The sequence below is a fragment of the Grampus griseus genome (assembly GCF_964374135.1).
Source record: "Grampus griseus genome assembly, chromosome: 19".
In the NCBI taxonomy this organism is placed as follows: domain Eukaryota; kingdom Metazoa; phylum Chordata; class Mammalia; order Artiodactyla; family Delphinidae; genus Grampus; species Grampus griseus.
Genome location: NC_139013.1, coordinates 54,481,863 through 54,497,099, shown reverse-complemented (window position 1 = coordinate 54,497,099; position 15,237 = coordinate 54,481,863).

Here is a 15,237-nt window from a genome sequence, read left to right as displayed (position 1 = left end):
AGGATTAAATGAGATCGTATAGGGCTTCCCTGGTGGCGCAGTGGTTGGGAGTCCGCCTGCTCGATGCAGGGGACGCGGGTTCGTGCCCCGGTCCGGGAAGATCCCACATGCCGCGGAGCGGCTGGGCCCGTGAGCCGTGGCCGCTGAGCCTGCGCATCCGGAGCCTGTGCTCCGCAACGGGAGAGGCCACAACAGTGAGAGGCCCGCCTACCGCAAAAAAAAAAAAAAGAGTCATCTGTCTCCAAAATCTGGACTTTGCTACCATGTTTGTGCTGTTATGTTAGAACTTCTTGAGGAGTTTTTGCTTTTGCTTCTATTTATAGTTTTAAACTACTGACACTGGCACCCAATCCTAGACCAATTCAATCAAAATCTCTGGGTGTGTTTAATGAACACCCCATCCCCCCAGGTTTTTTTTTTTTTTTTTGGCCTTATCGTGTCGTCGTTGCTGCGCGTGGGCTTTCTCTAGTTGCGGCGAGCAGGGGCTACTCTTCATTGCAGTGCACGGGCGTCTCATGCGGTGGCTTCTCTTGTTGCGGAGCACGGGCTCTAGGTGCCTGGGCTTCAGTGGTTGTGGCGCACAGGCTCCGTAGTTGTGGCTCACGGGCTATAGAGCACAGGCTCAGTAGTTGTGGCGCACGGGCTTAGTTGCTCCATGGCATGTGGGATCTTCCCGGACCAGGGCTCAAACCTGTGTCCCCTGCACTGGCAAGCGGATACTTAACCACTGGGCCACCAGGGAAGTCCCCCTCCCCCCAGGTGTTTTAACACGCAGCCTGGACAGAGAACTACCGTGAGGCTCTCTGGCCTGGCTATGGCCTTACTGGGTTGCCTTCCCAGTCGCAACGTGGTCTCCCACTGCTCCATAGCTTAGCAGTGCCCTTCCCTCTGTCTAAAACACCCTTCCCTAATCCCTCCAGTCTAACCTGGCAGACTCCTAGTTTATTCATCTTGCAAGCCCCAGCACAAGCGCGATTGGAAACCACACAAGCTTGGGATTTGGATGGACTTGGGTCACCATCTCCGTCACTTATTAGCTGTGTAAACTTGGGTGACGTACTCAGCTTTTCCAAGCCTCAGCGTCTTCTTCTGGGAAATGGAGCTAATGCCGGTAGGAAGAATGTGGAGCTGCTTGTGATGGGGAGCAGATTAGGAAGGTCAAGCATTTGGCACAGTGCTGGCTCCTTAGCATGGACTCAATAATAAATAAAAGGTATTATTATTATTTGTTGTTGTTGTCATTGTTGTTGTAGGCACAGTAGAAAAAGCAGTAGTAGTAGCAGACTACAGTAGTCGTCTGTGGTAACAGAAGAATTATGCTGGTCTTCCCAGCACCCCACTCCTACTCCAGAATCATCTTGTTCCTTCTGGGGAGCGGGTGGCTCCCACGCTCCCCTACCCCAGGGTCAGGCCCTGATCTGGACCCAGCTAATCAGAGGATGATTCTCATCAACTGAGCTCAGTGTTTGGCTCCTAGAGGGCACCTGACCCAAGCTGGGTCCATCGAACTGCTCCCAGTATATATCAGAGCCCATGAGACAAAGACAAGCACTGTAATGGGGCCACACACTGAATGCCAGGCTTCTAGTGGGTGGGCAACTTGTGGTCACGTGAGAATCCCCTCTTTAGAAGCGAAGCAGGAATTGTATGCAATAAACCTGTAATAAACCATAATGGAAAAGAATATGTATATATGTATAACTGAATCACTTTGCTGTACACCTGAAACGAACACAATATTGTAAACCAACTATACTTCAATTAAAAAAAAGAAAAAAGAAGCCAAGCAGATTTCAGCAGAGACAAGATGGAGAGAGGGAGAGAAAGACAGAGACAGAGACACAGGTGAGAGAGAGCTGACACTATTTCTTGAGCCCTTGGGTACAGCAGCTGGAAAGTGGAGACAACTCAGATTTCCACATGAACTGAGACCCCCACCCCCCTCAAACTTTTCCTACTTTGGACTGGAACTTAGTCACGTACCACCAAATGAGTGCCATAAATACATTATTGTTGTCGGTGTGCAAGTGTCATTTTCCAAAAGTTAAAACATGACATGCAAATATCATAGTGAGCCCACGTCAGAGGTTCGCTTAGCTCAGGAAAAGCAGCAGGGTCGGGGGTGGGTTCAAGGGAGAACACAAGACACTGAGTCTGTATAGTTAATGAGAGAAAGAATGCTGGAATAAAATGATAAAGTCCAACGCAGAAAGGTTAATGCCCTGCAAGGCGATAAAATGGTAGCATTTGGGGCTATCTTTTCTTGCAGAAGTAAATCAGTTTCATGTCTGTGGGACAAAAGTCATTTGTAACTTACTAATACTCCTACAAGTTAACATCTAAATTGACAGAGTGTAGGTCCTAATGATAAATAATAAGTCAAACAAAATGACCATTCCTTGGAGAGGCAAACACCGGTCAGATAAGGCCCACTGCTTGTTTATGTAAATAAAGTTTTATCAGAACAAGCCCGTGCATTTACATATCCCCTCTGGCTGCTTTCCTGCCGCAAGAGCAGAGTTGAATAGTTGCAACACAGATCATCTGGCCCAGAAAATCTTTACTTACCTGGCTCTTTCCAGGAAAAATTTGCCCTAGAGCTGAGGTTCTTAAAGTGTGGTCCCTGGACCAGTTGCATCAGCCCCAGGGAATTGTTAGAAATGTAATGCTCGGGTTCCACCCAAATTCAGGCCCACCAAATCAGAAATTCCAGGAGCAAGCAGGCCAGCAAACTGGGTTGTGACTCCCTCAGGGGGCTCCTGGAGCCTTGAGAGTCAGACGACCCTTGGGCAGACTTGAGAACAAAGCTGTGGTAGTCTGCTATAACATCCTGAGGGCGTCCAGGGGTCCAAACTGGGGATAATGTTTCTTTAGACGGCACGTGGGGAAAAAGAGTGGGAGGTGAGATTGGGGAGCTCGACATATGACAGGTCGTGCCGAGGGAGGAGTTAAGATATCCTGCCAGTGAAAGCTTCTGGTGATCGCGTTCTCATTTTAGAAAGACAGCTCAGGGACTGGCAGATAAACGGAGGGGGTTGGGCTGGGAAGGTGGTGAAGTTGGAGGAGCACCGATAGGAGGACTCGGTGCGAGTTAGGAGTCTAAGGCGGAACCCCAGGCTGGAGACACTTCGTGAACGCCTGGATACAGCCATACCTGAAGCTAGAGAAAATGCATAGACTTCCCAGTTAAGCCATCCTGAACAGAATGCTGCAGAGGAGCTGGTTCACGGGGAAAGAATGGAAAGATGTTGATGTAATGGAACTCACCAGCTGTTGTGGAAGGTGAGAGAGAGGCAATGTTATCCGAACGGCATACGGATTTCTGTTTTGCTGGGCTGGGTAGATGGGACAGTCTAGGAAATGGAGCAGGATCCTGTGGGGCCGTCCCAGGTATAAGCCCTTTCTGTGTCCTTGTTTCTTGTTTGTAGGAAATAGGCTTCATTCAGCCTCCTTGACCTTCCCTGAGTTCCAGAGGGCAAATCCAAATGGTTGCTAATCAGGGAAGGGAGGGGATGCAGAAACAAAGGAGGAGCGTTCAAGAAACAACAGTGCAGCCGTGGGGCAGGGTCCTGGTTCCTCCTCAAGGGATATACATAAACAATTTCTTTTTTTTTGGCCTTGCCATGACAGTGAAAGTGCCAAGACCTAACCACTGGATCGCCAGGGAATTCCCCATAACGACGTCTTTGAGTTCTTCTGCGGAACTAAGGCCCTCACCCAGGTAGAGGATGGTAACTTCAGGCCGAGCACAGGATTCCTGAAGCATCGCCCTGTTACCTCACCGCCAGCCAATCAGATGAAAGTCACAAGCCCTGCAGCCCTTCCCCGAAAATTTGCCTATGTGAACATCTCCCTGAAAACCATTGGTGAGTTTGGGTTTTTCTGAGCACGAGCTAGCCATTATCCTTGCTTAGCCCTGCAATAAACCTTTCTCTGCTCCAAACTCGGGCATTTCCGTTTGTTTGGCATCACTGGGTGTCGGGCACACAAACTTGCATTCGATAACAGAACCTCTCTGGTTGCTCTCAGTCTGATGGGAGAGACAGAAACACAAGCCAGGGGAATGACAGTTCTCCTCTAGAGGCATAGTGCCTTATTTTTTTCTTCGTTTGCATCAACACACCTTTGTGAACAGAGGTTAAGAGCACACCTGTACTGACAATGCAGCATGCTGGCTAACTCTGCCCCACTTCTGAGTTACGCGCTCCAAGGCTTAAATTCCAGCTCTGCCCCCTCAACAAGAGATTTAATTTTTCTGTCTCTGCTTCTTCATCTTTAATCTTGTGATTTACAAGATGCATCTGCATCATGGAAGTGAAGAGACATCAAATCCCAAGGGTTCTGCATGATGCCTGGTCCATGATAAGCATTTCATAAAGGGTAGATGTTACCATGATCATTCTGGGCCCTCCAAACAGACAAACATTTTTTGACTAACTGGCTTGTGACATGGATTGTTTCTTTCCAATTTAAGATGCTTTCTTTTCATGGAAGTTAAAAAAATAATAAAACCATAATTACCATTTGATAGGTAATTACTATGCTGCGCTTGCTCTATGATTAAATAAAAGTGTTTTGCATATAAGATAGTGTTGCTGTTGTTAGCAGTATGGATACATGAGTTATACAATGATTTTGAATTGAACTTCATGAGCAGATTCTGGGGAGGGTAGCCTCCCGGGAGAGGGGGAGGGGCACCCAGGCACCTGTCATCATTACCCCCACTAGGACCATGACCTCAAACAAATGGGATGAAGGGTCAGAGGCAGGAGATTGAGGCTCCATCCGACTTGTGAGATGCCAGTTTGTTTTAATTCTTTCCAATTATGAAGGCAATACAAGCTCAAAGTGTTAAAGAGGGTAAAGCAAAGTAGAAAGAAGAAAAACTCATTTCTCTTCAAAGACAAACACTGTTGGCTTCTTGAGGTATCACTTTCTTTTTTTTTTTATAAATTTATTTATTTATTTATTTTTGGCTGTGTTGGGTCTTCCTTGCTGTGCACGGGCTTTCTCTAGTTGCGGCGAGTGGGGGCTACTCTTCATTGCGGTGCGCGGGCTTCTCGTTGCGGTGGCTTCTCTTGTGGGGGAGCATGGGCTCTAGAGCGCAGGCTCAGTAGTTGCGGCACACAGGCTTAGTTGCTCCGCGGCATGTGGGATCTTCCTGGACCAAGGCTCGAACCCGTGTCCCCTGCATTGGCAGGAGGATTCTTAATCTCGGCGCCACAAGGGAAGCCCTACTCATTTATTTTATAACAGCTTTATTGAGATATACTTGACATACCATAAAATCCACACATTTTAAAGTTTTCCACCAGGTAGAAGTCAGAGCTTAAAGTCTAATGGGGACCGTTCCGTGTCCCTAGGTGGAAACATTAACTCCTCTGAGAACTTGGACCTCTAGACCCACAGAGCCAAAAGTTGGAGGGATGAGAAGCACACCTCTTACAGGGTCGCTGGGAGTGGTACTGACCAGGACCAAATCTGCTTCTCTGTCCCTTGCTTCCAGGACCAATGTATTCTCCCTTTTGGGGACACATCATACTCTACTGGTAGTTAAGTTGGGGAGTAGATTGCATTTGGGGAGATAGTATGCCGAACTCTCAGGGAATCATCTCTAAGCTGGCGCCTTGACTGTGCTTTCAAAAGATCTTTCTGTCATGTTATCATGCTGGAAGCTTCTGGTATAGGTGATAGAACCAGGAATCCCATGGCTCTATGCTCACCTCCTTACCTCCTTTCCTGTAAAATGCGTCTTCTGGTTCAAGGGGATGTTATGTTGGATTCCATGTCAGCAGATCAAGCATTCTGTATGCCATCAGATGGTGACGCTAGCAGAGATCCTTTGGACAGAAAAAAATACCTGGATTATCATTAATTCCGGTCTAGATGAATTGCTGAGCCTTCCAGGGTAGAAGGGGTCCGATGTAACCAACTGGTCGCCAAGCGGTAGGTGGGTCTCCTTGAGGGATGGTACCATATGTGGGGCTTGACACTGGTCTACGTTAGTGGCAGTGGTAACAGCTAGATGAGCTTTGGTAAATGGAGCCCATGCACAGCCTTCAACCCTGTTGCCATGGCTACTCTGGTCATATGCCTGTTGTGTCAGCACCGGGGTGGCCTCTTCCATGGTGAATGTTCTCTAGTGAACATTGCATGTGATACAAAAACCTACACGCTTGGTTTTAGTCCTCTTTTTCTTCCAGGTCTCTGACCAACCAGTGAAGCTATTTATCACTGGCCGTGAGTCTATATACATTCTTATCTCAGGTTACTTCTCTTTCCCCGTAAAGTGGGTGACCAGCTGCGTCGGCAAAAGTCTGCTCTTGGAAGGAGTTCCCCTTGATGAATTCTTTCAGAGTCTGGCTCATGTAGTGAGTTCCTTGAGTCTGTTCTTTCACGGGTGCCGTGTTAGTCAGGGTTCTCCAGAGAAACAGAAAGAATGGGATGTGTATGTATATATAGAGAGAGACATTTATTTTAAGGAGTTGGCTCACACAATTACGGAGGCTGGCAAGTCCAAAATCTGCAGGGTTAGCCAGCAGGCTGGAGACCCTGGGAAGAGCCAGGGCTGTAGTTCAAGTCTGAAGGCCGTCTGCTGGCAGAATTCCCGCTTTTGCTCTGGGGAGGTTGGTCTCTGTGCTATTAAGGCCTTCACCTGGTTGGATGAGGCCCACCCACGTAATGGAGGGCATTCTGCTCTACTCAAAGTCCACTGATTTAAATGTTAATCTCACCCAAAAAACATCTTCACAGGAACACTGAGAGTGATGTTTGACTAAGTATCTGGGCACTGGGGCCCAGCCAAGTTGACACATACTATTAACCATCACAGATGCATTAACCAGATCAAGATTCTAGATACGCAAAATTAAAAGCCAGACCTTAAAACACAGTAATCGCATCAAGCCAATGTCCTCCGTGGGGAATCCTGAAAAATCAGCTGACCATCTTCTCTGACATCTTTGTGGTATCTTTCCAAGCGGGTGATGGGACAATCGCTGAATCTTTGACTGTCACAATTGATGGGACACAGAAATCTTTTAGCTTCCTACTCCCCAAGAGGTGTCATGATGACATAAAGTCTCTAAAGTTATTAACAGAGGAAAAAGCAGGGAAGGGGCCGGGGGCAAGCAAGCTCGGGAAATCCTGGGTTAACTATAGTCAGGTAAGTAATTTTTTTTTTTTTCCGGCTGCGCAGCTTGTGGGATCTTAGTACCCCAACCATGGATCGAACCCACGCCCTCAGCAGTGAAAGTGTGGAGTCCAAACCACTGGATCGCCAGGGAATGCCCGAGGTAGATGTCTTTAATGGGATTGTCAGAGGCTGTAATATACAAACGTGCAGCCTGATGTGAACCTCCAAGAGCGGGACCTCACCTCCACAGTCCCCCACGTACTTCCTGACCAGAGCTCCTTCAGGCAGCTGTTTAGGGGACAAGGGTGATGCAGGTCACACCCCGAGGGACATCTCATCCCACAGTGTAAGGAGCTGAGATCTAAGAGATAAAACGTCTTGTCCAGGTGGCACGTGACAGAGTCAAAGCTAAAACCCACATTCCTGGCACTTCCCCGCTGGTCCAGTGGTTAAGGCTCTGCCTTCCAATGCAGGCGGCATGGGTTCGATCCCTGCTCAGGGAACTAAGATCCCACATGCTGTGGGTGTGGCCAAAATCTTAAAAAAAAAAAAAAAACCCACAAAATACCCCACCTTCGTGATGCACAGCCCCGTGCTCCATCCATGTCACAGAGGTGGGATCTAGTCCCCATTCTGAAAGGAGGAGACACCAAGCACAGCCTTCTTCGAGGCTAATTAGTTACAAAGATCAGACTGGAATCCTGGTCTCTTGAATTTCAGCCTGGAACAAAAAAAGAAAGCCCACAGCATTGGGGCACTTAGAAGTTCAGAACTGCGTACAGGAGTGATATATTTTTAGCGCCTTTAGGTGACCCCTGAGAAGATGAATCATCACTGCTGTGGCATGCCCGGTGAAATGATTCCATTGGGCCAAGCATGAAGTCCCAGAGCCAGCGGATGCTGGAGACCATTCAAAGGGTTGGGCCACACCCCAGGGCTTCCTGCCTCCTCCCCTCCCCCCCAACAACAGGAAGTCCATAGATGAGGTTCACTTTCCCTGGGATGCAGCAGGTGTGTGGCCCCTGCAGGGGTTTGCTCCAAGACCGAGCCAGCCTTCTCAAGCTCAAAGCTTCAGCTACCCCTGGGCTGGGTTGGATTTAACCAGAGAGAAGCCCCATGGTTCAGGTTTGGCCAGTGCAAACCAGGCACAGCTGTCGGAGATCTGTCCGACTCACAGCTCGGGGAAAGCCTTTGGGTGCAGAAAGGACACAACCCTCTAGAGAGCAGCGATTCTCAACTGAGCATGCATGAGACTCTCCAGGCGGGCTTGTGAAAAACACACGTCGCTGGGGCCCACCCCAGGAGGGGCTGAGTCAGCTGATCTGGGGCGGGGCCTGAGAATATGCATTCCCAAACTCCCTGGGATGCAGGTGCTGCTGTTCCAGGGACCGTTGTTGGAGGACCCCTGCTCTAGGGCGCCTTCTGAAGGATGCCACGAGGTCTGCACACACAGAATTGCTCCCTGGTGGGCCTGAAATCAACACTACCTCTATGCTTACCATTTTATCCCCAATTTTAGAACCCAATTAGGGAGGTTTCTATGCGGGCGCTCAACCTGTAGCTATCTGGGAGACTAACACAGGAAACTCAGAGAACGGGGTGAATTACCACTCTCCTATTTTAAACACATTTAATGAGATGTAATTCACATATCATACAATGCAAAGACTTTTCATATAGTCACAGATGTGTGCAACTACAACCATTGTCAATCTTAGGGCATTTTCATCACCACCGAAAGAAACCCATACCCTTTAGCTCCTGTACCCCTATCCTGTCTCATCCCTGCCCCAGCCCTAAGCAACTACTAATCTACTTTCTGTTTCTAAATTTGCCTGTCTGGCCGCTGCATATAAACAGAATTCTACAATACGCTGTCCTTTGTGCCTGGCTTCTTCAGCTTAACATAATGTTTTCAAGGTTCATCCACATCATCACGTCAGCGCTTCGTTCCTGTTCAGGGCCAAGTAATATTCCATCATCTTGCTAGACCACATTTTGTTTATCCATTCACCCATTGTCAGGCTTTAATTTTTGCAGTGAATAGTTGATTGGTTATTTGTTTAAATTCATAGAACTCTACACACACACAGAGTACATTTTACTGCAGGTTATTTTTAGAAAAGGACATAGGCGGCTTCTACCTCTTATCTCTTAGAAGAGGGCTGCCTTGAGCCAGCAGGCGGGAACTCCTCAGCCTTCTCTGAGACCACTCTGTGGGAAAGGCCAGGGGTGCAGTTATAGGTCCCAGGTGAAGCCAGCCTTCCCCTCCAAAGCAACCACACGAGTGAGGTTGTAATACCAAGGGACCCCGGCTGGAGCCACGTGGAACAGTAGTATCTCCTAGTTGAGCCCCACACCAATTCCCGGCCGACAATATTGTAAAATATAATTAAGTTGTTTTGAGCACCAGCAATAGGGAGCTGGGACAGCTGGGGTGTGTTCCCACGGGGGTTTATCGGGGAGTCTCTGCTCTCGGCCCCCATCACTGGAGCGGATGGCGGTGATGGCAGAGGCCTCCTGATGGGTTTCCGCTGCTCAGATGCTCTACGATTTGCCCCCAGCTCTCTCTCGTTCAGCGCCTTTTTTTTTTTGCCGTACGCGGGCCTCTCACTGCTGTGGCCTCTCCCGTTGCAGAGCACAGGCTCCAGATGCGCAGGCTCAGCGGCCATGGCTCACGGGCCCAGCCGCTCCGCGGCATGTGGGATCTTCCCGGACCGGGGCACGAACCCGCGTCCCCTACATCGGCAGGCGGACTCTCAACCACTGCGCCACCAGGGAAGCCCTTGTTCAGCGCCTTTTGTTCCCCTGACCTGCCATGTGAACTCCCCGTGCAGAGTTTGAAAAAAAAAAGCTTTGCTGAGATATAACTCACACACATAACATCTGCCCATCTAAGGGTACGGTTCGATGGGTTTCAGTGTGTTCTGCCGCTATCCCTACCTGACCTGGGTTTGTTGGTCTGTTTCTCCCACTGGGATGTAAGTCCTTGGGGAGGACGTCTTGCTGTCTGTTCACCACCGTATCGCCCCCTCACCCCCCTCGGTGCCTGCCTGGCACAAAGCGGACACCTAGTGACCATGTGGCAGCTTTGTGAGAACACTCAGGGCTGTCAAGCTCCATGGAGGACGTAGGTGGGTCCTTGGGACAATGGCCTTGGCCTCAGCCGACCTGTGGTGTGGACCTCTTCTGTAGGTGGATCTGAAGAGATGGGCTTGGGTCCTCAGTCTCCCCTCCTCCAGCCCCCTGCAGACTTGCCTGTCCTGCACCCACTGCCTCTCTGCTAATTCTGCGTTAGGGACAGCATCTGTGCCCGTGGTTGAGTGAAAGCTAACGGCTTCCCTCGTTAGCCCCTCAGCTCACATATTTGCATCCCAGCACGGCCTTCTGGGGACCTAATATCCCACGCAGGGAACTTACATGGTGATCATTTTCAGGTAGTTGAAAGAGCTGGGTCTGAGCTGGCAGACTCGGGTTAAAATCCAGCTCCAGACGTAGCAGGCGCCTCTGGGATCCAACACAGACCCTCTGCCGTCCTCTGATTCCACTACAGGGTGGGCCCCGCTGGCCTCAAGCTGACAGCATCCCCCTCCGTCACACACGGTGCTTCTTTCTGCCCCAAGTCCTCCCAGACACTGAAGAGCGAGCTCGGTGAGCAGAGCAGCCCCAGAGTGGAGGTGGTTAGGGCCTCTGGGAGCTTCCGCCCCCCTTCCTTGGGCAGAGGATGTGTGGGAACACACGGGCTCCTGTGGGATTTTCCAATTCATTGATACCCACCCACCCCCCCTCCCGCCGAGAGATGCCATCTCTGTCGCCCCCGCCACCTCCAACCTGTGGGGCCTTTGTGATGCCCTCAGGCAGCAGGATGGCAGCCACTTGGCCGCTGCCAGTCGCACTTGGCACACGCTCTCTGGGAGACTCTGGCTGCCAGGTAAGAAATGTGGTAGGGCCAGCACCTGGAGGGACCAGAGAGAGAGAGACCCGTGGGATGGGGCAGGGGCAGGGGGAGCAGAGCAGAGGGAAAGGAAGGAGGGGGAGGGGCAGTGAGCCTCCAGGAGCCGCCACCTGGCCGGGACTGTGTGAGACCCAGGTGAGCGCTGCTTACCTGAGCCCAGGCAGCCCTCAGATTTGTCAGCAAAAATAACTGATGCTATGGCTTTAAGCCACGGCGTGGCGGCGGGGTTGGGGGCGGGGGGGGGGGGGGGCTCCTACTCAGCCGTAGGTAAAGCACCTGATGAGCAGCCTTTCCTCCTTCCTGGTCTCGCTGGGCTTCCTGGGAACATGAGGACCAAGCCTTCACCTAAGGCTCTCTGTCCAAGAAGACCCAAACCAAGACGAGTGCGGACCTGCTGGGGAGGTGAGGTAATTGCACTTGGGTAAGATAATTAGCTCGAGCTCTGGGTGCTTCATCCGGAAAAGGGGAGGAGCATCGTTTCTAACCTAAGATTCTTCTGGAAATGAGAGAATCCAGGCGAATTTAGCATCTGGTAGCCGGTGTCCCATTTGGGGCAGCTCACAGGCGAATTCGAATCCAGTTTCCAGGTGCGATATGCATGGCAGGTACTTCCCACCATCCTCCCAAAGCTGAATTGCCAAACGCTGCGGGAAGAAACGCCCGAGGCCGTGACTGGGCTCCTCTGCTTGCCGGTGGCCGTGCAGGGGAGCCGTCTTCCCCTTCCTGGGCCCCAAGGGCAGTCAAGGGACTCTGTTCTTATAGAAATGTTATTGTATCTTTCTGATAAACATAACCCATTCCTTGTCTGTTTTTCTTTTCCTATCAAATTACCCCAACGGACACAAATTGGAGCAAATAGTTTCAGTTCCGGTCACAGGACTTGGGGCTGCAGTCAAGGATCTGAATGAAATTCCTGGTAAAATACAGTCATTAGAAGCACAGTGAGAGCACAATAGAAACGTCCCAGCCTGCCGCCACACTGAAAGGCAGTCTGGTTAATTTCCAAATTATATTTGGGCTCAACATGCAAGGGGTTCTTTTTCATGTAGGCGGAGAAAATAGGACTGAAGATTATTACAATAACCACACAAGACCAAGGGATATAATTATAAAATAAGCCAGACCCTAGCAGGCAAATCATGTTTAATGTGTTCTGAGAATCGAATATCCTTTATGGAATTAAAAACAGAGGGGGGGGGGGAAATCAACGTGCAGAAAATTAATTAAAGAAGAGGTAAGACACAGAAAAGCTTTGGGTGTCATACAACTACAAATACAAAAGCAACAAATTTAAAAAAAGAGCACACACGTAATTACAGATTTCGGTAACTTGAGTAGCCAGAACATACCCAGTGAATTATCAATACTTAATCATCAAAGATCTTATTCATTTTGCAAGGGGGCTGGTAGTGATGATGGATTTCAGTTGGTCCAAAGGACCTTTCCTTCTGTCGCAAGCAAACCTGTAAGGACGGCTCAAGTAACTCTGAAAAGTGGAGTTCCTTTTCTCAAAGAAAACTGACACGGGAGGGTTCTTCTCCTCCGCCCCCCTCTACCACCAAAATTTGTACATTCATTCAACTCTTTTAACTAAGGCAACCAAAAGACAATTTCTTGAGACCCCCAAACACCCTGTGAAGCCACAAATTCTACCCATGTAAAAAGGGGAAAAAAAAAAAGAAATGAACGACCTCCAAAACTAAGGGCAGTCACTCTGCAAAGTGCAGGATGGTTCACTGTTAACAGCTTTTGTGGATTTCATGTTAAAATGTCTCTTTAAAAGGAGGCGTGGACGGGAGTGAATCAAGACCCAGCCATGCCCTGGGTTGAGGAACGACCTGTACTGGACAGGTGATATATGGATCAGCCCTCAGGTATCTTTTCAGCTCTGCACACTGCTGAGGTAGGACCTTTGGAAGAAATGCACAACGTCTCAGGGCGTTAAGAGAGTCCTCATCATAAAGCACTGCCCTTCTGCTCAGCTGGGGGGCCCAAGACAGTCACACTCCCGGGCCACGTGTGCCCTTACACAATTCAAGAGTTTGTATCAGATCGCAGCCATGGAGGAGAGTCACAGCCACAGGAGGTGGGCGAGACCCTGGCGCTGACCCGGGGACGCCTGCTGTCTAGCGCAAGCTCGAGGGGTGGGGGGAGGTGGAGAACCCCGGCAGGCAACTACAAAAGGTTATTAGCAAATGGTATCAAAAAGTATCAAAACATTTCAAAAAACTTTAAAAACCGCCAGGCTTGGCGGACACACAGGGCAGGCTCTCTAAGCACCCGGAGGGCTGCCCTACATTTCAGAGGTTTATCCTGGAGACGGGGACTCCGCCCCCTTTCCCTCTGAAGATGCCCAGAATCTCCAGAGAGACAGCAAGGATGTCCACGCCACACGGAACTGCCCCTCCAGGTCTGGGACCAGTGGTCTGAGATTCTGGCCAAAAGTTCCGAGGGCCAAAAGCTAAGTGGCTGGCAGAGCCACGTGCCATGGGGGACCAGGGTAAGAGGCGGAGGCTGCTACGTCTACAAGGGGGTTGGGGTGGCAGGGTGCCGTCCTTTCCCTTCCCCCACGGCTGCAAATCACCCAAAGGTCACTCCTGGCTTAGGGGCCAGGCACTTTGAGCCACAGGTGAACTCACCTGAACTCAGAGTGGGACCTGGGAGGGACTCCACCTCCCTTTGGCATTTGGGTTCCCATCCCAAATCGAACACCCTTTACGGTTGGCTTCTGGGGTTCCTATCATTCAGGTCGACTTATATCATTCAGGGTCAAGGGGAGGGGCGTTCAGAATATAAATACACACATGAGGTTTTCTGCTCAGATCAAGATCTAGAAGGAGTCCTACCTGGTACTCTAGATTTCTAAAGCAGCAGGATGTTGAAAATACGAATTGAGCCGTACACGCAAGCAGGTGCTGAGCTAATCTCTGTGTATTTTAAACAGCAGAGAGACCACTGTAAGGAACGAGGATTCTTCAGCTTTTCTACTCTGCTTAAGCAAACAGGGTTCCAATTTGGGTGAGGATCAAACTCAAAAGCTACCACTAATATGAAGTTAAAACTCTGGTTCTTTAAAAGAAAAAAATCAGAACCTCAATAAAAGCCCACCAGGCTCATTCTGAAAGATCAAAGTAAGATGATCCAAGCATCGTCAAAGTTCTAGCAGAACAGCTCGGAGCGCTGAGTCTGACAAAATCATGGCAAAAGTTGTGGTTTCTGTCTCAACATGGCAGCCAGGAGAACCCAAGCCTGCATCACCATGGTTTGAAACCACACTATCGTGATTTTGCCGTTCTAATGCCCACCTGCATAAGTACGTCCCCAAGCTCTGCCCACCTGGGTTATAAACCATTTTCTTCCGATCTTAGCTGCACCGCACAGCACGGTGATGTCCATCTTTAAACCACAGACAGCAGAGACCTGCCACAGTCCCACCACTGTGCTCTCCCTCATCCAGGCAGGCGCAGCTCACGGGTCAGGACCCTCCGCTCCACGGACGCCAGTGAGCTCGAAAGCCTTTGTTAGCGCAGTGGAGCCACTGCCAATGATCTGAAGTTGGTCTCCAAAAGGGAACTTCCTCGTCAACCCTACCTTTCAAGGAACACTCACCGCCTCAATCGTATTAGATTCCAAGGCATGTAAATCACAAACATCCTTCACAGTGGCAAGGGAGACATCACAGAATAGTCGGTGCAGGACACGGTATGTTAACCTGCAAGGCACAAGAAAGTCAGAGTAGAGGCCAGCACTGCACCCTTATCCTGGGACACGTCCTGGAAGTCAAAAACACAACAGCTGGCTTAGGCTAAAAATTCGTGCCTGTCCGCTTCCTAAGGTCAAGGCCTTCCCCGCTCCCCAAAGCACACACGGCCTTTCCATGTGCTCAGCCCGACCTGCCCCTGGATTCTGACTGAACGACCACCTCTCTGCTCATGACCTGGGCTGAAGTGGGGAGAACAGACCACAGGTTCTGTGCCTTCTAAAGGGTCTTCAAATAATGAAACCTTTCCTGGAACAGGAAGGGGGTAAGCTTATCCCAAAATTGGCAGTAGTTCTGCAATACATGTTTCGAGGAGGGCTGGACTAGGTTTGAGGTAAGAGAAGGGTTTCGGGCTCCATGAAGTTTGGCAGTGCTGGGTTGATGGAG